This window comes from Bombina bombina, chromosome 2 (assembly GCF_027579735.1).
Source record: "Bombina bombina isolate aBomBom1 chromosome 2, aBomBom1.pri, whole genome shotgun sequence".
Lineage (NCBI taxonomy): Eukaryota > Metazoa > Chordata > Amphibia > Anura > Bombinatoridae > Bombina > Bombina bombina.
The window spans coordinates 29,756,802-29,782,061 of NC_069500.1; the positions used below are offsets into that span (position 1 = coordinate 29,756,802).

The window sequence follows — 25,260 nt, forward strand, 5'->3', positions numbered from 1 at the left end:
CCTATTGGCTGATTTGATTAAAATTTTTCAGCCAATAGGAATGCATGGAACGCCATCTTGAATCGCGTACCCTGTATTGAAGATTCAGTGTACGGTGGCAACCATATAAGGAGGATGCTCCGCACCAAATGTCTTCAGAATGGAATCGCTCCGGGCCACCGGGATCAAGATAGAAGATGCCTGCCTGGATTGAAGATTGAAGAGGCAGCCTGGATGAAAGACTTCTTGCCGCTTGGATGAGGACCTTCACCGCTGGTATGAAAATCGTTTCAAGCAGGACTTCAAAAAATGTAAGTGGGATCATCGGGGGTTAGTCGATAGGTTTTTTGGGTGGGTTATATTAGGGGTTTGGGCATGTAAAAGAGCTAAATGCCCTTTTAAGGGGCAGATGCCCCATCCAATTGCCCTTTTCAATGGGTATGCTTAGGTTTTTTTTTAGATAGTTTTTTTATTTTGTGGTTTTGGGGTAGTGGAGTAGATTTGAAAATGTCAGTGGGTCTTTGTATTTTATTTAATTTTTTCAGAAAAAGAGCTGACATCTTTAGGGTAATGCCCTAAAAAAGGCCCTTTTAAGTGCCATTGGTAGTTTATTCTAGATTAAGTTTTTTATTTCGGGGGTGGTTTTTTTTAAAAAAAAAAATGGGTATTAGAATATGAATAATTGTTATTATTTTTGATAATTTTGTTTTGTTATTTTGTGTAATGTATTTTTTCATTTTTTGGGTGGGTTTTTATTTTTAAATTAGGGGCTTGGGCAGCAAAAGAGCGAAATGTCCTTTTAAGAGTAATGCCCATACAAATGCCCTTTTCAGGTTTTACTTTATTTTTATTTTGTGATTTGGGGGGTGGGGGGTTTGTATACTGTTAGGGGGGTGTTTTATTTTGTAGCAAAAGAGCTGTTTTAAAACTTAGGACAATACCCTACAAAAGGGCCTTTTAAGGGCCCTTGGTAGTTTATTATAGTTTAGGTTTTTTTATTTTGGGTTGGGTTTTTAATTTTTAATTTTAGTGTTTGTTATTGTTTGTAATGTTAGGTTTTATTTCACAGGTAAGTTTTGTATTTATTTTAACTAGGTAGTTACAAACTAGTCTACCTAGATTAAAAGAAATACAAACTTGCCTGTGAAATAAAAATAAAACCTAAGCTAGATACAATGTAACTATTAGTTACATTTTTTTCACAGGGTAAGTATGCATTAGTTTTAGATAGGCAGAGGCGTAACTAGAAACCACAGGGTCCAGGTGCAAGAATCTAAGAAGGCGCAACCCCCCCCCCCCCCCCCGAAAAAAAAGAACTGAATTTCATACATATCTTTTTTTTTTTACATTTAACACAGAAAAAAATGTGAATCAGATTACGTCTGCAAAAGGAGGGTACCCTGTGTCCACAGTCTGTGAGATGGTCTTGACCCCCTATTACTGTATATAGTGACACTGTTTAACCCACCAGTACTGTATATAGTGACGCTGTTTAACCACCAGTACTGTATATAGTGAGCCAGTGACACAGTCTGTAATCTGCCAGTGAGATGGCTGGCCTGACCCTACCGCCCCAGTACTTTATAAAGTGACCACAGTAGTCTGTGAAATGATCCCAGCCCCCCGTACTGTATATAGTGACACTGTTTAACCCACCAGTACTGTATATAGTGACACTGTTTAACCCACCAGTACTGTATATAGTGACACTGTTTAACCCACCAGTACTGTATATAGTGACACTGTTTAAGCCACCAGTACTGTATATAGTGACGCTGTTTAAACCCACCAGTACTGTATATAGTGACACTGTTTTAACCCACCAGTACTGTATATAGTGACACTGTTTAACACAACCCAGTACTGTATATAGTGACACTGTTTAAGCCACCAGTACTGTATATAGTGACGCTGTTTAACCCACCAGTACTGTATATAGTGACACTGTTTAACCCACCAGTACTGTATATAGTGACACTGTTTAACCCCCCCAGTACTGTATATAGTGACACTGTTTAACCCACCAGTACTGCATATAGTGACACTGTTTAACCCACCAGTACTGTATATAGTGACACTGTTTAAACCACCAGTACTGTATATAGTGACACTGTTTAACCCACCAGTACTGTATATAGTGACGCTGTTTTAACCCCACCAGTACTGTATATAGTGACACTGTTTAACCCACCAGTACTGTATATAGTGACGCTGTTTAACCCACCAGTACTGTATATAGTGACGCTGTTTAACCCAACCAGTACTGTATATAGTGACACTGTTTAAGCCACCAGTACTGTATATAGTGACGCTGTTTAAGCCACCAGTACTGTATATAGTGACACTGTTTAACCCACCAGTACTGTATATAGTGACGCTGTTTAACCCACCAGTACTGTATATAGTGACACTGTTTAAGCCACCAGTACTGTATATAGTGAAGCTGTTTAAGCCACCAGTACTGTATATAGTGACACTGTTTAACCCACCAGTACTGTATATAGTGACACTGTTTAAGTCACCAGTACTGTATATAGTGACGCTGTTTAAGCCACCAGTACTGTATATAGTGACGCTGTTTAACCCACCAGTACTGTATATAGTGACACTGTTTAACCCACCAGTACTGTATATAGTGACACTGTTTAACCCACCAGTACTGTATATAGTGGCGCTGTTTAACCCACCAGTACTGTATATAGTGACGCTGTTTAACCCACCAGTACTGTATATAGTGACAACTGTTTAACCCACCAGTACTGTATATAGTGACACTGTTTAACCCACTAGTACTGTATATAGTGACCACTGTTTAACCCACCAGTACTCGTATATAGTGAAACTGTTTAAGCCCACCAGTACTGTATATAGTGACACTGTTTAACCCACAGTACTGTATATAGTGACACTGTTTAAGCCACCAGTACTGTATATAGTGACACTGTTTAACCCCACCAGTACTGTATATGGTGACGCTGTTTAAGCCACCAGTACTGTATATAGTGACACTGTTTAACCCACCAGTACTGTATAAGTGACACTGTTTAACCCACCAGTACTGTATATAGTGATACTGTTTAAGCCACCAGTACTGTATATAGTGACACTGTTTAACCTACCAGTACTGTATATAGTGACACTGTTTAACCCACCAGTACTGTATATAGTGACACTGTTTAACCCACCAGTACTGTATATGGTGACGCTGTTTAAGCCACCAGTACTGTATATAGTGACACTGTTTAAAGCCACCAGTACTGTATATAGTGACACTGTTTAAGCCACCAGTACTGTATATAGTGACAACTGTTTAAGCCACCAGTACTGTATATAGTGACGCTGTTTAACCCAACAGTACTGTATATAGTGACACTGTTTAAGTCACCAGTACTGTATATAGTGACGCTGTTTAACCCACCAGTACTGTATATAGTGACACTGTTTAAACCCACCAGTACTGTATATAGTTACACTGTTTAAGCCACCAGTACTGTATATAGTGACACTGTTTAAGTCACCAGTACCTGTATATAGTGACAATGTTTAACCCACCAGTACTGTATATAGTGACGCTGTTTAACCCACCAGTACTGTATATAGTGTACACTGTTTAACCCACCAGTACTGTATATAGTGACGCTGTTTAGCCCACCAGTACTGTATATAGTGACGCTGTTTTAAGCCACCAGTACTGTATATAGTGACACTGTTTAACCACCACAGTACTGTAATAGTGACACTGTTTAAGTCACCGAGTACTGTATATAGTGACGCTGTTTAAGCCCCACCAGTACTGTATATAGTGACGCTGTTATAACACCACCAGTACTGTATATAGTGGACACTGTTTAACCCACCAGTACTGTATATAGTGACACTATTTAACCCCACCAGTACTGTATATAGTGACGCTGTTTAACCCACTAGTACTGTATATAGTGACACTGTTTAACACCCACCCAGTACTGTATATAGTGACAACTGTTTAACCCACCAGTACTGTATATAGTGACACTGTTTAACCCACCAGTACTGTATATAGTGACACTGTTTAACCCACCAGTACTGTATATAGTGACACTGTTTAACCCACCAGTACTGTATATAGTGACGCTGTTTAACCACCAGTACTGTATATAGTGACACTGTTTAACCCACCAGTACTGTATATAGTGACGCTGTTTAGCCCACCAGTACTGTATATAGTGATGCTGTTTAAGCCACCAGTACTGTATATAGTGACACTGTTTAACCCACCAGTACTGTATATAGTGACACTGTTTAAGTCACCAGTACTGTATATAGTGACGCTGCTTAAGCCACCAGTACTGTATATAGTGAAACTGTTTAACCCACCAGTACTGTATATAGTGACACTGTTTAAGTCACCAGTACTGTATATAGTGACGCTGTTTAAGCCACCAGTACTGTATATAGTGACACTGTTTAACCCACCAGTACTGTATATAGTGACACTATTTAACCCACCAGTACTGTATATAGTGACACTGTTTAACCCACCAGTACTGTATATAGTGACACTGTTTAAGCCACCAGTACTGGTATTAGTGATGCTGTTTAACCCACCAGTACTTTGTATAGTGACACTGTTTAAGCCACCAGTACTGTATATAGTGACGCTGTTTAAGCCACCACTACTGTATATAGTGATGCTGTTAAACCCACTAGTACTGTATATAGTGAAACTGTTTAAGCCACCAGTACTGTATATAGTGACACTGTTTTAACCCACCAGTACTGTATATAGTGACACTGTTTAAGCCACCAGTACTGTATATAGTGACGCTGTTTAAGCCCACCAGTACTGTATATAGTGACACTGTTTTAACCCACCAGTACTGTATATAGTGACACTGTTTAACCCACCAGTACTGTATATAGTGACGCTGTTTAATCCACCAGTACTGTATATAGTGACACTGTTTAACCCACCAGTACTGTATATAGTGACACTGTTTAACCCACCAGTACTGTATATAGTGACACTGTTTAACCCACCAGTACTGTATATAGTGACACTGTTTAACCACCAGTACTGTATATAGTGACGCTGTTTAACCCACCAGTACTGTATATAGTGAAACTGTTTAAGCCACCAGTACTGTATATAGTGACCACTGTTTAACCCACCAGTACTGTATATAGTGACACTGTTTAACCCACCAGTACTGTATATAGTGACACTGTTTAAGCCACCAGTACTGTATATAGTGAGTCAGTGACACAGGGGCCCTATCTATCAAGCTCCGTATGGAGCTTGAGGGTCCGTGTTTCTGGCGAGTCTTCACACTCTCCAGAAACACAAGTTATGCAGCCGCAGTCTAAAGACCCGCTGCTCCATAACCCTGTCCGCCTGCTCTGATGAGGCGGACAGGAATCGCCGGAATTCAACCCGATCGAGTACGATCAGGTTGATTGACACCTCCCTGTTGGCGGCCTATTGGCCGCGAGAGTGCAGGGGGCGGCGTTTGCACCAGCAGCTCTTGTGAGTTGCTGGTGCAATGCTGAATACGGAGAGCGTATTGCTCTCCGCATTCAGCGATGTCTGTCGGACCTGATCCGCACTGTCGGATCAGATCCAACAGACATATGATAAATAGGCCTCACAGTCTGTAATCTGCCGGTGAGATGTCGGGGCCTGACCTTTCCCGCCCCAGTACTTTATAAAGTGACAGTAGTCTGTGACATAGTCCAGCCCCCCCGTACTGTATATAGTTGTACTCTATAGTGACACTGTTTACCCCCTCCCCCCATGCTGTAGTAACAAGGTCTGTAATTTGCTGGTTCCACAAACATACACACACACATATACATGCATAAATACACACACAGTCACATACATACATACACACACACATACACACACACATATACATGCATAAATACACACACAGTCACATACATACATACACACACACATACACACACACATATACATGCATAAATACACACACAGTCACATACATACATACACACCACACATACACACACACACACACACACACATACATGCATAAATACACAAACACACGCACATACATACATAAATACACACACAGTCACATACATACATTCACACACAGTCACATACATACATTCACACACAGTCACATACATACATTCACACACAGTCACATACATACATACATACACACAAACATACACACACACACACATACATGCATGCATAAATACACACACAGTCACATACATAAATACACACACAGTCACATACATACATTCACACACAGTCACATACATACATTCACACACAGTCACATACATACATACATACACACAAACATACACACACACATATACATGCATAAATACACACACAGTCACTGTTTAAGCCACCAGTACTGTATATAGTGACACTGTTTAAGCCACCAGTACTGTATATAGTGACACTGTTTAAGCCACCAGTACTGTATATAGTGACGCTGTTTAACCCAACAGTACTGTATATAGTGACACTGTTTAAGTCACCAGTACTGTATATAGTGACGCTGTTTAACCCACCAGTACTGTATATAGTGACACTGTTTAACCCACCAGTACTGTATATAGTGACACTGTTTAAGCCACCAGTACTGTATATAGTGACACTGTTTAAGTCACCAGTACTGTATATAGTGACAATGTTTAACCCACCAGTACTGTATATAGTGACGCTGTTTAACCCACCAGTACTGTATATAGTGACACTGTTTAACCCACCAGTACTGTATATAGTGACGCTGTTTAGCCCACCAGTACTGTATATAGTGACGCTGTTTAAGCCACCAGTACTGTATATAGTGACACTGTTTAACCCACCAGTACTGTATATAGTGACACTGTTTAAGTCACCAGTACTGTATATAGTGACGCTGTTTAAGCCACCAGTACTGTATATAGTGACACTGTTTAACCCACCAGTACTGTATATAGTGACACTGTTTAACCCACCAGTACTGTATATAGTGACACTATTTAACCCACCAGTACTGTATATAGTGACGCTGTTTAACCCACTAGTACTGTATATAGTGACACTGTTTAACCCACCAGTACTGTATATAGTGACACTGTTTTAACCCACCAGTACTGTATATAGTGACACTGTTTAACCCACCAGTACTGTATATAGTGAAACTGTTTAAACCCCTTAACGACTGAGGACGTGCAGGGTACGTCCTCAGAAAAAAGGCAGTTAATGCCTGAGAACGTACCCCTGCACGTCCTCAGTGTGGAAAGCAGCTGGAAGCGATCCTGCTCGCTTCCAGCTGCTTTCCGGTTATTGCAGTGATGCCTCGATATGGGAGGCATCCTGCAATAACGTTTGTAAGCCCATCCGGTGCAGAGAGAGCCACTCTGTGGCCCTCTCTGCACCGGAGATCGGTGGCTACCGGCGTTGGTGGGGTGGGAGCCGGACCGGGAGGCGGGTGGGGGCCATCGATGGCCATGTGGATCTGACGGGGGGCGGGATCGTGGGCGGGGGGGTGGCTGGGGGGCGCGCACAGGGCGCGCGCGCGTGCACGGGAGGGTGGGGGGCGGGCGCGTGCACGGGGTGGGAGCGGGTGGGAACCGCTACACTGCAGAAAATGGGGAAATAAAAAAATATAATCAAAATAAAATATATACAATGAGCAAGGTGGTGGGGGTTTGTTTGTGGGGGGTGGGGGTTGGGGGAAGCTACACTACAGAAAAAAACAAAAAACCCCAAAAAAAAAGCACTTTTTATTGTAAACTGGGTACTGGCAGACAGCTGCCAGTACCCAAGATGGCCCCCAATAAGGCAGAGGGGAGGGTTAGAGAGCGGTTTTGGGGGGGATCAGGGAGGTTGGGGGCTAAGGGGGGGATCCTACACAGTAGCATATGTAAATATGCTAAAAAAAAAATTCATTTTTTTTTAAAAACTCTTTTATTTTAGTACTGGCAGACTTTCTGCCAGTACTTAAGATGGCGGGGGACAATTGTGGGGTGGGGGAGGGAAGGGAGCTGTTTGGGAGGGATCAGGGGGTGGGATGTGTCAGATGGGAGGCTGATCTCTACACTAAAGCTAAAATTAACCCTGCAAGCTCACTACAAACTCCCTAATTAACCCTTTCACTGCTAGCCATAATACACGTGTGAGGCGCAACAGGATTTAGTGGCCTTCTAATTACCAGAAAGCAACGCCAAAGTCATATATGTCTGCTATTTCTGAACAAAGGGGATCCCAGACAAGCATTTACAACCATTTGTGCCATAATTGCACAAGCTGTTTGTAAATGATTTCAGTGAGAAACCTAAAATTGTGAAAAATTTTACGTTTTTTTTAATTTGATCGCATTTGGCGGTGAAATGGTGGCATGAAATATACCAAAATGTGCCTAGATCAATACTTGGGGTTGTCTACTACACTACACTAAAGCTAAAATTAACCCTACAAGCTCCCTAAAAGCTCCCTAATTAACCCCTTAACTGCTGGGCATGATACACTTGTGGTGCGCAGTGGCATTTAGCGGCCTTCTAATTACCAAAAAGCAACGCCAAAGCCATATATGTGTGCTATTTCTGAACAAAGGGGATCCCAGAGAAGAATTTACAAACATTTATGCCATAATTGCACAAGCTGTTTGTAAATGATTTCAGTGAGAAACCTAAAGTTTGTGAAAAAATTCGTGAAAAAGTGAACAATTTTTTGTATTTGATCGCATTTGGCGGTGAAATGGTGGTATGAAATATACCAAAATTGGCCTAGATCAATACTTTGGGATGTCTACTAAAAAAAAATATATACATGTCAAGGGATATTCAGGGATTCCTGAAAGATATCAGTGTTCTAATGTAACTAGCGCTAATTTTGGAAAAAAATGGTTTGGAAATAGCAAAGTGCTACTTGTATTTATGGCCCTATAACTTGCAAAAAAAGCAAAGAACATGTAAACATTGGGTATTTCTAAACTCAGGACAAAATTTAGAAACTATTTAGCATGGGTGTTTTTTGGTGGTTTTAGATATGTAACAGATTTTGGGGGTCAAAGTTAGAAAAAGTGTGTTTTTTTCCATTTTTTCCTCATATTTTATAATTTTTTTTATAGTAAATTATAAGATATGATGAAAATAATGGTATCTTTAGAAAGTCCATTTAATGGCGAGAAAAACGGTATATAATATGTGTGGGTACAGTAAATGAGTAAGGGGAAAATTACAGCTAAACACAAACACTGCAGAAATGTAAAAATAGCCTTGGTCCCAAACGGACAGAAAATGGAAAAGTGCTCTGGTCACTAAGGGGTTAAGCCACCAGTACTGTATATAGTGACACTGTTTAACCCACCAGTACTGTATATAGTGACGCTGTTTAACCCACCAGTACTGTATATAGTGACACTGTTTAACCCACCAGTACTGTATATAGTGACGCTGTTTAGCCCACCAGTACTGTATATAGTGATGCTGTTTAAGCCACCAGTACTGTATATAGTGACACTGTTTAACCCACCAGTACTGTATATAGTGACACTGTTTAAGTCACCAGTACTGTATATAGTGATGCTGCTTAAGCCACCAGTACTGTATATAGTGAAACTGTTTAACCCACCAGTACTGTATATAGTGACACTGTTTAACCCACCAGTACTGTATATAGTGACACTGTTTAACCCACCAGTACTGTATATAGTGACACTATTTAACCCACCAGTACTGTATATAGTGACACTGTTTAACCCACCAGTACTGTATATAGTGACACTGTTTAAGCCACCAGTACTGTATATAGTGATGCTGTTTAACCCACCAGTACTTTGTATAGTGACACTGTTTAAGCCACCAGTACTGTATATAGTGACGCTGTTTAAGCCACCACTACTGTATATAGTGATGCTGTTAAACCCACTAGTACTGTATATAGTGAAACTGTTTAAGCCACCAGTACTGTATATAGTGACACTGTTTAACCCACCAGTACTGTATATAGTGACACTGTTTAAGCCACCAGTACTGTATATAGTGACGCTGTTTAAGCCACCAGTACTGTATATAGTGACACTGTTTAACCCACCAGTACTGTATATAGTGACACTGTTTAACCCACCAGTACTGTATATAGTGACGCTGTTTAAGCCACCAGTACTGTATATAGTGACACTGTTTAACCCACCAGTACTGTATATAGTGACACTGTTTAACCCACCAGTACTGTATATAGTGACACTATTTAACCCACCAGTACTGTATATAGTGACACTGTTTAACCCACCAGTACTGTATATAGTGACACTGTTTAAGCCACCAGTACTGTATATAGTGACGCTGTTTAACCCACCAGTACTGTATATAGTGAAACTGTTTAAGCCACCAGTACTGTATATAGTGACACTGTTTAACCCACCAGTACTGTATATAGTGACACTGTTTAACCCACCAGTACTGTATATAGTGACACTGTTTAAGCCACCAGTACTGTATATAGTGAGTCAGTGACACAGGGGCCTATCTATCAAGCTCCGTATGGAGCTTGAGGGTCCGTGTTTCTGGCGAGTCTTCACACTCTCCAGAAACACAAGTTATGCAGCCGCAGTCTAAAGACCGCTGCTCCATAACCCTGTCCGCCTGCTCTGATGAGGCGGACAGGAATCGCCGGAATTCAACCCGATCGAGTACGATCAGGTTGATTGACACCTCCCTGTTGGCGGCCTATTGGCCGCGAGAGTGCAGGGGGCGGCGTTGCACCAGCAGCTCTTGTGAGTTGCTGGTGCAATGCTGAATACGGAGAGCGTATTGCTCTCCGCATTCAGCGATGTCTGTCGGACCTGATCCGCACTGTCGGATCAGATCCAACAGACATATGATAAATAGGCCTCACAGTCTGTAATCTGCCGGTGAGATGTCGGGCCTGACCTTTCCCGCCCCAGTACTTTATAAAGTGACAGTAGTCTGTGACATAGTCCAGCCCCCCCGTACTGTATATAGTTGTACTCTATAGTGACACTGTTTACCCCTCCCCCCATGCTGTAGTAACAAGGTCTGTAATTTGCTGGTTCCACAAACATACACACACACATATACATGCATAAATACACACACAGTCACATACATACATACACACACACATACACACACACATATACATGCATAAATACACACACAGTCACATACATACATACACACACACATACACACACACACACACACACACACACACACATACATGCATAAATACACACACACACGCACATACATACATAAATACACACACAGTCACATACATACATTCACACACAGTCACATACATACATTCACACACAGTCACATACATACATTCACACACAGTCACATACATACATACATACACACAAACATACACACACACACACATACATGCATGCATAAATACACACACAGTCACATACATAAATACACACACAGTCACATACATACATTCACACACAGTCACATACATACATTCACACACAGTCACATACATACATACATACACACAAACATACACACACACATATACATGCATAAATACACACACAGTCACATACATACATTCACACACAGTCACATACATACATTCACACACAGTCACATACATACATACATACACACAAACATACACACACACACATAAACACCAATGGTTAAAACAGAAACACTAACCCTTGTAGTCAAAGACACTAGTGAGGCATCATGTCACACTCACATGATATCAGTGCAGGCAGTGGCTAATCAACGATTTTTATTTAAACAAAAATCTTTTTTTTTTTTTTTGGAAGCTTGGCCCCCACCCTTGGGGTCCCAGTCACAATTGCGCCCTCTGCACCCCCTGTAGTTTCGCTCCTGTAAATAAGTATTATTTAGTTAATAATTGTAACTTTAGCTGTATTTTAATTATGTTAAATTTAGGGAGGGTAAGGGTTAGCCTTAGGGTTACGTTAGGTTTAGGGGTTAATATAGTTTATTATAATTATTATAGTATTATAGTTTATTTAAATTGTTTATAGTTTAGGTTGTTGTGATGTGGGGGGCTGTTGTTTTAGGGGTTAATTTGTTTATTTAGTGGTAGTGATATGGGAGGCCAGAGGTTTAAGGGTTAATAACTTTATTTAGTTGCGGCGATGTCGGGGAGCGGTGGAATAGGGGTTAATAATTTTAATATAGTGGCAGCAATGTTGGGGTCCGGCAGAATAGGGGTTAATAACTTTAGTATAGTGGCAGTGATATTGGGAGTGGCAGATTAGGGGTTAATAACTGTAGGCAGGCGTCGGCGATGTCGGGGGCGGCAGATTAGGGGTGTTAAGACGTAAAAATTTATGTTAGGGTGTTAGGTTTAAACAGTATTTTTTTTCTTCCCCATAGACATCAATGGGGCTGCGTTACGGAGCTTTTCTTTCCGCGATCGCAGGTGTTATATGAGTCGGGATAGTTTTGCAGAAAGACTCTCCCTGCATCTCCCTGCCTCTCCGGACAAGACTACTTAAAACTCCCGTCCCATCTCGAAGAGTATTTCTTTTTCAGTTCACTGCTACTATCAAACTTGCTTATTTCTCTTGGTATCCTTTGTTAAAAAGCATACCTAGGTAGGCTCAGAAGCAGCAATGCACTACTGAAAGCTAGCTAGTGATTGGTGGATGCACTTACTGTCATTGGCTCGCCGTATGTGCTCACTTACATCCCAGTACTGCTCTGCAGCTTATTTTAACTATGTTTCCTTTTGCAAGAATTATAAACACAGAGTCTGATCACCATCCTGTAGAAAATCACTGTCAGTCTATGGAAACTTTTGTAGTTAAATAATTTGATACATTAACCACAAATAGTTATATGATGGTAATGATGCTATAGTGAAAGCTCTAAAGCATTACATCATTTCCTTATTGCACATTTTTGTCTCTTTAATTAAAGGGTCATTTAAGCTCAAATATTTTCAGAAGTGTATATTAAGCAGCAATTAAATATTCTAAACTAGTTAAAAAAAGCTAAACTATGTAAAGTGAAATTGAAATGAACCTGTCTGTGTACAGCTCATCCCTGGGGACAGATTGCTCATTGGGTAATAAGGACAATACCTAAAGCCCTATTGTATTTGAGACAGTGACAGTCATTGTTAAAAAAAACCCCAAACCTATGTTATAGATTTCAAGATACTTAAGGGGATATTTATCAAAGCATCAAATGATAATACTCTGGAATCCTGCATAGTATTTGATGCGAGATTGATCCGCCGTAGCTAACAAAGCGTCAAGATTGTCAAATGTTGAAATGTGTGACAAAAAATAGATTATGTACAAATTCTAGCATTAATAATCATTTATTTAAAAAAAATGAGATAAAAGCATATCATGACTTCTAGAAATACAAATACACATAAATTTATGTGAAAGTATCATAGAACAGATTTTGTGGTATAACAAATAAATAAAACAATAACTTGCTATGAGATATTGTTTGTTGACGTATAAATGTAGCTATTTCTTGGACATTAACAGGTGAAAAAGAAAAGATTAGCTTTAGAGAAATGCGCTTGTTCATGGGCAGTAATGAAATGGTATAAATAAAGTTGGTAAAAAACAGAATATTTGCGACATGGATAACTGTTAGTTAACACCAGCCATATGCTCATCTTGCCGTACTTGATGCATGTGTTTTTGACAGTTTTTTGCTAAATAAGTGCATTGTATGCAGATTCGCGGCAGCGATGTCTGGCGAGCGTATTGACGCCGGTGAATGCACCGAGATTGACGCTTTGATGAATATCCCCCGTAGTCTTAGGAGCAGCAATGCAATACTGTGAGCTTGCGGCTGACTGGTGGCTACACACATATAGGTCTTTAGTCATTGGCTTCCTGTAGTGCATTGCTGGAGTCCACTTTAATAAATTCCTTAAACACATAAGATCACTTTTTGTCCCTTCAGAGGAACAACTTATTGATTGCATAATAATAACGAAAGGACTTGAGCATGAGTGATTGGAAGCTATCACTTTATATTCTGTATATATAATATATATGTGTGCGTGTGACTATATGTGTGCGTGTGACTATGTGTGCGTGTGACTATGTGTGCGTGTGACTATATGTGTGTGTGTGACTATATGTGTGTGTGTGACTATATGTGTGCGTGTGACTATGTGTGCGTGTGACTATATGTGTGTGTGACTATATGTGTGTGTGACTATATGTGTGTGTGTGACTATATGTGTGCGTGTGACTATATGTGTGTGTGACTATATGTGTGTGTGTGACTATATGTGTGTGTGTGTGACTATGTGTGCGTGTGACTATATGTGTGTGTGACTATATGTGTGTGTGACTATATGTGTGTGTGACTATATGTGTGCGTGTGACTATATGTGTGTGTGACTATATATGTGTGTGTGACTATATGTGTGTGTGTGGCTATATGTGTGTGTGTGTGTGATGACTATATGTGTGTGTGTGACTATATGTGTGCGTGTGACTATATGTGTGCTTGTGACTATATGTGTGTGTGTGACTATATGTGTGTGTGTGTGTGACTATATGTGTGTGACTATATGTGTGTGTGTGACTATATGTGTGTGTGCGACTATATCTGTGTGTGTGTGACTATATGTGTGTGTGTGTGTGTGACTATATGTGTGTGTGTGACTATATGTGTGTGTGTGACTATATGTGTGCGTGTGACTATATGTGTGCGTGTGACTATATGTGTGTGTGACTATATGTGTGTGTGTGTGACTATATGTGTGTGTGTGACTATATGTGTGTGTGTGTGACTATATGTGTGTGTGTGACTATATGTGTGCGTGTGACTATATGTGTGCGTGTGACTATGTGTGCGTGTGACTATATGTGTGTGTGTGACTATATGTGTGTGTGTGACTATATGTGTGCGTGTGACTATATGTGTGTGTGTGTGTGTGACTATGTGTGCGTGTTACTATATGTGTGTGTGACTATATGTGTGTGTGTGACTATATGTGTGTGTGTGTGACTATATGTGTGTGTGACTATATGTGTGCGTGTGACTATATGTGTGTGTGTGACTATATGTGTGAGTGACTATATATGTGTGCGTGTGACTATATGTGTGCGTGTGACTATATGTGTGTGTGTGACTATATGTGTGTGTGTGACTATATGTGTGCGTGTGACTATATGTGTGTGTGACTATATGTGTGTGTGTGACTATATGTGTGGGTGTGACTATATGTGTGTGTGTGACTATATGTGTGTGTGTGTGACTATATGTGTGTGTGTGACTATATGTGTGCATGTGACTATATGTGTGTGTGTGACTATATGTGTGTGTGTGACTATATGTGTGTGTGTGTGACTATATGTGTGTGTGTGACTATGTGTGCGTGTGACTATATGTGTGTGTGTGACTATATGTGTGTGTGTGACTATATGTGTGCGTGTGACTATATGTGTGTGTGTGTGACTATATGTGTGTGTGTGACTATATGTGTGCGTGTGACTATATGTGTGTGTGTGACTATATGTGTGTGTGCGACTATATGTGTGTGTGTGTGTGACTATATGTGTGTGTGTGACTATATGTGTGTGTGTGACTATATGTGTGCGTGTGACAATATGTGTGTGTGTGTGACTATATGTGTGCGTGTGACTATATGTGTGTGTGACTATATGTGTGTGTGTGACTATATGTGTGTGTGTGTGACTATGTGTGCGTGTGACTATATGTGTGTGTGTGACTATATGTGTGTGTGACTATATGCATCAGATGCTCAACCCAATTCGTCGTGTACCTCATTGAATGCACTCAACATCGCCGGCAATATGTAGGTATGACTACGAGAGATGTCCGTACGAGGATACGAGAACATCTAGGATATATCAAAAATGAAAAAACTTGTTCGGCTTTGGCAAAGCATTTCATTGAGGTACACGACGGAGATGTCAGTACATTTAATTGGAGGGCAATTGAACAGATTAAGCAACCCTCAAGAGGGGGTAATAAAGATGAGATCCTAGCCAGACAGGAAGCCTTCTGGATTTTCAAACTCCGTACACAGGTGCCGGAGGGCTTCAATTCTGAGTTTGATCTCATCAATCATTGGCATTAATGAATATTTTCCACTCTGACTTTATCTGATATTTATTTTTGAGCTTATATATTAAGGGTCTTTTCAGAGGTCTGCTGAGAGTTCCATTATTACCTACACTGTTACCCTTTACATATTTATCCCATTGATTTGGACTGGTGCCCACTAGACCATATTTGTAACAATCATAATAGTTGTAATATTTGTAATACTGCCAATCTTCCACCGTGACTGATCTGGCAACAGTTTCTCTTGAAAACAAAACACAGATATATATTGTTGCAATATTGTGATTGACAAGCTGGTTTCTGCTCTATAGATTCAAACTCACGGACTGGCTATATGTATAATATATATTACTATGGGCACTTTGAATGTGTTTAAACATACTCAATAGTAACATACATGTGTTAGAAAAAATATTTTATGGCTATCATTATCAAATAGTTTTCCCATGTTTTTTCCTTAATAATAGCTCTTATGGCAAATGAATTTGTTGGCGTTATCTATCACCACACATCTGTCCAAATATTTTAAGGTTTAAAGCAATATTTGTTTATCATGAGAATGGTCCTATTATTATTGATGGCATCTATGTTTTCTAAACTAGGCGAAAAATTTAAGAGGGCCCTTACGAATTTAGTAACCATATATATATATATATATATTTTTTTGTATATCGTTGGAAATATATTCATTAACAGCCTATTGAGTGTTGAATAATTAACCATTGCTATTTCTAACATGATTACACCTTAGCTCTAAATGAAAGGTTCTACAATCTATTAGTAAAGGTTTTCTCCGCTCATTGCATAGAGCTCTAACCTGCAGGCCAGCTTTCAAGATTACTAGATCATTGCATTGTATAAATTTATAAATTGTATTTTGTATTAAACAAGCGATTTAATTGATGTTCTATAGCCATAGTTGGAATATTTTCATGTTAAATGCTGCATTTAGATGCAACAAGTAATTTACTAGTAAGAGGTTAATATGTAAGGGAGGGGTTGTAACCTCCCATTAACATTGACCAATCACTGTGTTAAGCAATCCCTTTAAATATGTTCACCTCTTAAGTGACTGCAGGTTTATGATTACGGCATTGCCGAAACTAGTCAACCACCTGCATTCCTTTTACCTGTTTGCTGTGATGTGAAGTAATGTTTTAAACAAGAAGAATAAAGAATTGGTTTTTATGCACACAAGGAACCGACTGCTGCCTCATCTTTTGCTATCTGACTATATGTGTGTGTGACTATATGTGTGCGTGTGACTATATGTGTGTGTGACTATATATGTGTGTGTGACTATATGTGTGTGTGACTATATGTGTGTGTGACTATATGTGTGTGTGACTATATGTGTGTGTGACTATATGTGTGCGTGTGACTATATGTGTGTGTGACTATATGTGTGCGTGTGACTATATGTGTGTGTGACTATATGTGTGCGTGTGACTATATGTGTGTGTGACTATATATGTGTGTGTGACTATATGTGTGTGTGTGGCTATATGTGTGTGTGTGTGTGATGACTATATGTGTGTGTGTGACTATATGTGTGCGTGTGACTATATGTGTGCTTGTGACTATATGTGTGTGTGTGACTATATGTGTGTGTGTGTGACTATATGTGTGTGACTATATGTGTGTGTGTGACTATATGTGTGTGTGCGACTATATCTGTGTGTGTGTGTGACTATATGTGTGTGTGTGTGTGACTATATGTGTGTGTGTGACTATATGTGTGTGTGTGACTATATGTGTGCGTGTGACTATATGTGTGCGTGTGACTATATGTGTGTGTGACTATATGTGTGTGTGTATGACTATATGTGTGTGTGTGACTATATGTGTGTGTGTGTGACTATATGTGTGTGTGTGACTATATGTGTGCGTGTGACTATATGTGTGCGTGTGACTATGTGTGCGTGTGACTATATGTGTGTGTGTGACTATATGTGTGTGTGTGTGACTATATGTGTGCGTGTGACTATATGTGTGTGTGTGTGTGTGACTATGTGTGCGTGTTACTATATGTGTGTGTGACTATATGTGTGTGTGTGACTATATGTGTGTGTGTGTGACTATATGTGTGTGTGACTATATGTGTGCGTGTGACTATATGTGTGTGTGTGACTATATGTGTGAGTGACTATATATGTGTGCGTGTGACTATATGTGTGCGTGTGACTATATGTGTGTGTGTGACTATATGTGTGTGTGTGACTATATGTGTGCGTGTGACTATATGTGTGTGTGACTATATGTGTGGGTGTGACTATATGTGTGTGTGTGACTATATGTGTGTGTGTGTGACTATATGTGTGTGTGTGACTATATGTGTGCGTGTGACTATATGTGTGTGTGTGACTATATGTGTGTGTGTGACTATGTGTGCGTGTGACTATATGTGTGTGTGTGACTATATGTGTGTGTGTGACTATATGTGTGCGTGTGACTATATGTGTGTGTGTGTGACTATATGTGTGTGTGTGACTATATGTGTGCGTGTGACTATATGTGTGTGTGTGACTATATGTGTGTGTGCGACTATATGTGTGTGTGTGTGTGACTATATGTGTGTGTGTGACTATATGTGTGCGTGTGACAATATGTGTGCGTGTGACAATATGTGTGTGTGTGACTATATGTGTGTGTGTGACTATATGTGTGCGTGTGACTATATGTGTGTGTGTGACTATATGTGTGTGTGACTATATGTGTGCGTGTGACTATATGTGTGTGTGACTATATGTGTGCGTGTGACTATATGTGTGTGTGTGTGACTATATGTGTGTGTGTGACTATATGTGTGCGTGTGACTATATGTGTGTGTGCGACTATATGTGTGTGTGTGTGACTATATGTGTGTGTGTGTGACTATATGTGTGTGTGTGACTATATGTGTGCGTGTGACTATATGTGTGTGTGTGACTATATGTGTGTGTGTGACTATATGTGTGCGTGTGACTATATGTGTGTGTGCGACTATATGTGTGTGTGTGTGACTATATGTGTGTGTGTGACTATATGTGTGTGTGTGACTATATGTGTGCGTGTGACTATATGTGTGTGTGTGACTATATGTGTGTGTGTGACTATATGTGTGTGTGTGACTATATGTGTGCGTGTGACTATATGTGTGTGTGTGACTATATGTGTGTGTGACTATATGTGTGCGTGTGACTATATGTGTGTGTGTGACTATGTGTGCGTGTGACTATATGTGTGTGTGACTATATGTGTGTGTGTGTGACTATATGTGTGTGTGTGACTATGTGTGCGTGTGACTATATGTGTGTGTGTGACTATATGTGTGTGTGTGTGACTATGTGTGAGTGTGACTATATGTGTGTGTGTGTGTGTGTGACTATATGTGTGCGTGTGACTATATGTGTGTGTGTGACTATATGTGTGCGTGTGACTATATGTGTGCGTGTGACTATATGTGTGCGTGTGACTATATGTGTGTGTGTGACTATATGTGTGTGTGTGACTATATGTGTGCGTGTGACTATATGTGTGCGTGTGACTATATGTGTGTGTGTGACTATGTGTGCGTGTGACTATATGTGTGTGTGACTATATGTGTGTGTGTGACTATATGTGTGCGTGTGACTATATGTGTGCGTGTGACTATATGTGTGCATGTGACTATATGTGTGTGTGTGACTATATGTGTGCGTGTGACTATATGTGTGTGTGTGCGTGTGACTATATGTGTGCGTGTGACTATATGTGTGCGTGTGACTATATGTGTACGTGTGACTATATGTGTGCATGTGACTATATATGTGTGCGTGTGACTATATGTGTGTGTGTGACTATATGTGTGTGTGTGACTATATGTGTGTGTGTGTGATGACTATATGTGTGTGTGTGTGACTATATGTGTGTGTGTGACTATATGTGTGTGTGTGATGACTATATGTGTGTGTGACTATATGTGTATGTGTGACTATATGTGTGTGTGTGACTATATGTGTGCGTGTGACTATATGTGTGTGTGTGACTATATGTGTGCGTGTGACTATATGTGTGTGTGTGACTATATGTGTATGTGTGACTATATGTGTGTGTGTGACTATATGTGTGCGTGTGACTATATGTGTGTGTGTGACTATATGTGTATGTGTGACTATATGTGTGTGTGTGACTATATGTGTATGTGTGTGTGACTATATGTGTATGTGTGACTATATGTGTGTGTGTGACTATATGTGTATGTGTGACTATATTTGTATGTGTGACTATATATGTGTGTGTGACTATATGTGTATGTGTGACTATATGTGTGTGTGTGACTATATGTGTGCGTGTGACTATATGTGTTTGTGTGACTATATGTGTGTGTGTGACTATATGTGTGCGTGTGACTATATGTGTGAGTGTGACTATATGTGTGTGTGTGACTATATGTGTGCGTGTGACTATATGTGTGTGTGTGACTATATGTGTGCGTGTGACTATATGTGTGCATGTGACTATATGTGTGTGTGTGACTATATGTGTGTGTGTGTGACTATATGTGTGTGTGTGACTATATGTGTGCGTGTGACTATATGTGTGTGTGTGACTATATGTGTGTGTGTGACTATATATGTGTGTGTGTGACTATATGTGTGCGTGTGACTATATGTGTGCGTGTGATTATATGTGTGCGTGTGACTATATATGTGTGTGTGTGACTATATGTGTGCGTGTGACTATATGTGTGCGTGTGATTATATGTGTGTGTGTGACTATATGTGTGCGTGTGATTATATGTGTGTGTGGGACTATATATGTGTGCGTGTGACTATATGTGTGCGTGTGACTATATGTGTGTGTGTGACTATATGTGTGTGTGTGACTATATGTGTGCGTGTGACTATATGTGTGTGTGTGACTATATGTGTGTGTGTGACTATATGTGTGTGTGTGACTATATGTGTGCGTGTGACTATATGTGTGTGTATGACTATATGTGTGTGTGTGACTATATGTGTGTGTGTGACTATATGTGTGTGTGTGACTATATGTGTGCGTGTGACTATATGTGTGTGTATGACTATATGTGTGTGTGTGACTATATGTGTGTGTGTGACTATATGTGTGTGTGTGACTATGTGTGTGTGTGACTATATGTGTGTGTGTGACTATGTGTGCGCGTGACTATATGTGTGTGTGTGACTATGTGTGCGTGTGACTATATGTGTGTGCGTGTGACTATATGTGTGTGTGTGTGACTATATGTGTGCGTGTGACTATATATGTGTGTGTGTGACTATATGTGTGTGCGTGTGACTATATATGTGTGTGTGTGACTATATGTGTGCGTGTGACTATATGTGTGTGTGTGTGACTATATGTGTGCGTGTAACTATATGTGTGTGTGTGACTATATGTGTGCGTGTGACTATATATGTGTGTGTGTGACTATATGTGTGCATGTGACTATATGTGTGCGTGTGACTATATATGTGTGTGTGTGACTATATGTGTGCGTGTGACTATATGTGTGTGTGTGACTATATGTGTGTGTGTGACTATATATGTGTGTGTGTGACTATATGTGTGCGTGTGACTATATGTGTGTGTGTGACTATATGTGTGTGTGTGACTATATGTGTGCGTGTGACTATATATGTGTGTGTGTGACTATATGTGTGCGTGTGACTATATGTGTGTGTGTGACTATATGTGTGTGTGTGACTATATATGTGTGTGTGTGACTATATGTGTGCGTGTGACTATATGTGTTTGTGTGACTATATGTGTGTGTGTGACTATATGTGTGCGTGTGACTATATGTGTGCGTGTGACTATATGTGTGCGTGTGACTATATGTGTGTGTGTGACTATATGTGTGCGTGTGACTATATGTGTGAGTGACTATATATGTGTGTGTGTGACTATATGTGTGCGTGTGACTATATGTGTGTGTGTGACTATATGTGTGTGTGTGACTATATGTGTGCGTGTGACTATATGTGTGAGTGACTATATATGTGTGTGTGACTATATGTGTGCGTGTGACTATATGTGTGTGTGTGACTATATGTGTGTGTGTGACTATATGTGTGCGTGTGACTATATGTGTGTGTGTGACTATATGTGTGCGTGTGACTATATGTGTGAGTGACTATATATGTGTGTGTGTGACTATATGTGTGCGTGTGACTATATGTGTGAGTGACTATATATGTGTGTGTGTGACTATATGTGTGCGTGTGACTATATGTGTGTGTGTGACTATATGTGTGTGTGTGACTATATGTGTGTGTGTGTGTGTGTGTGACTATATGTGTGTGTGTGACTATATGTGTGCGTGTGACTATATGTGTGTGTGTGTGACTATATGTGTGTGTGTGACTATATGTGTGTTTGTGACTATATGTGTGTGTGTGACTATATGTGTGCGTGTGACTATATGTGTGTGTGTGTGACTATATGTGTGTGTGTGACTATATGTGTGCGTGTGACTATATGTCAGGATGCAGCAAGTACGTAAGCTTGCGCCGTTTTCTAGCAGTTATTGTTATGTGCATACAAAGGCAAACAATTACTGCTCATGCAGAAAACAGCGCTGTGCAGTGATGTCGCTCTGAATAGAACAACATTCCTGCTCTCTCCGGCAGATACTCTGGAATTAACCCCTTAAGGACCAGCGACGTACCCTGTATGTCGCTGACCTTTTTTTGGGACTTGATTGTTTTATAGCGTGGTCTTGCCACCAGCGTTGAGACTGCTCTATTCCTCAAAGCCTGCTGGAGGGAGGGCATTAATAGTGTGCTCTTGCTAGACTTGTGCTATTATGTCCTGAAAAAACCCTTAACGACCAGTGACATACAGGGTACATTGTGGTCATTAAGGGGTTAAAGAGACATTCCAGTCAACATTTAAATGCACCTAGATGAATTACATCTTTCAAAAGAAACATATTTACAATATAGATTTGATGGCAAAAATGCTTATAGTAAAAGTTATCACTGTTTTAGTGTTAACATTTTTCTCTGCACGTGCACGTGAGGCATAGCTAGATATTGTCACTGCACCCACATTTGAAACAGTGCAGCTGTGCAGATCATCAGTGGGGCTTGTATTGTGTCAATAATTAACAAATTGAGTCACTACCAGACTGTACAAGCACCTTAGGCTCTCTGAGCAAGGGCTGTGTTTAAAATGCTGGTGCACAGTGCATACTTAAATACACTTTTAAAACAGCTTTAGCTTTTATTAGAAGCATTTTTGCTAATAAATGTATATTACAAAATTGCTTCTATTCAATATCGAAATACATCCATGTGGTTTCCAATTTCGGCTTGAATATCCCTTTAATAAGCGTCACTGTGCTATACAGACATTACTGTATCACGGTGCACTAGCACAGACTGTGCACAAGCAGCACTTACATAAACACTCACTACCTGGTTCCTATACAACTGAACTTGCATTGATTAGGAGTGAAATTTCTAAATGCTGTTTTTTAACTTTAGATGTAATAATAATTAAAAAAAAAAAATCAATATCTTACACCAGTGCTCTTTATTGATCTAGAAATTGAATACATTTCTAAAAATGTTTGATTGGTGACTAAAGGGAAATAAAATTCAAACTAAAATTTATGCATCACTGGATTAAATTTTTGGCCAGAAGCGTTACTGCAGTGTACGTGCACTGGCATATGCACATATACGGCACTTGCCTCATTTAAACGCTATGCCAGCTCAGAGACTGGCATGTATCATGTCAAGGATAACTCAGTTTGCATTGTACATGCACCCCTGATTCTCTAAGCAGGAGTGCTGTTTAAGTGAGGGTATATGAGGCATGTAGCATATGTGCATATGCTGCAAAATAAAGTGATATCTTTGCTAAAGTTATATTTGTGTAATTTAAGTGTACTGTAAAAATGCTTCTGATCTCATCTGAAATCCACTCATGCACATTTCATTTGTAATGTCCTTATAAACGTCACATGACAAAGATCAACCTCCTGTTGCTCTATGTAACTCTGAGGTGTCTATATCTTATAGGGGCATATTTATCACACTGCGTATGGAGCTTGATGTCCCTTGTTTCTGGCGAGCCTTCAGTATCGCCGGAAACAGAAGTTATGAAGACCTGCTGGTGCAATGATAAATGCCGACAGCGGATGCTGTCGGCATTTATCAATGTGCAGCAGATATGATACGCTACTTCGTATCATGTCCGCTCGCACTTTGATAAATATGCCCCATAGTGTGTCTTGGTGTTTCCAATAATCAGAGGTCCTGGTACAAATAGGAATGAAGATGTTTCTTCCCATGTGATGCACCATCTGGTATAGACATTCCTGTGCCGAGAAATAGGTTGCAAGCAAAAGGCGTTTTTTCTGACGTTCTTATGATTGGTTTTGCTTTCTGTTATTCTGCCTGGAAAAACAGCAATAAAATTCACTCTGAAGAGAAATTAATGTGTCCGTGGCTAATTCCCTTCTCCCTCCAATATCTCTGGGATCTGTAAAACTGAAAAAAAACATGCAGAGCATATATATATATATTAGACTGAGAGTGAACCCTTATTGATGAAAAACTAATAAAATGTATGTTAACTAAATCCTGTGAGTGCCTCTTCTTTCCTTGAAGTTTCTACCATAGAGAGCACCCAGGCAATACACATTTACAGTGAGTGCTTGAACCCCAGAACTACATATACAGTATATATATACATATACACACACACACACACACATATATATATAGCTACACAATCACAGATACATATATAATTATAGCTGCACACACACACACATATATAGCTATATATATATATATATATATATATATATATATATATATATATATATATATATATATATATATATAGCTACACACATACAGTTATATAGCTACACACACACACACAGCTAGTTATATAGCTACACACACACACATATATAGTTATATAGCTACACACACACACATATAGTTATATAGCTACACACACAAACACACACGCACACATATATAGTTATATAGCTGCACACACACACATATATAGTTATATAGCTACACACACACATAGCTAGTTATATAGCTACACACACATATATAGTTATATAGCTACACACACACACATATATAGTTATATAGCTACACACACACACACACACACACACACACACATATATAGTTATATAGCTACACACACACATAGCTAGTTATATAGCTACACACACATATATAGTTATATAGCTACACACACACA

General features: G+C 39.7%; 1 protein-coding gene across 1 annotated transcript in view; it reads left to right on the top strand.

Annotated features, from left to right (window-relative positions):
- IL11RA (interleukin 11 receptor subunit alpha) overlaps positions 1 to 25,260 on the top strand; it is a 218,634-nt gene that overhangs the window by 85,713 nt on the left and 107,661 nt on the right.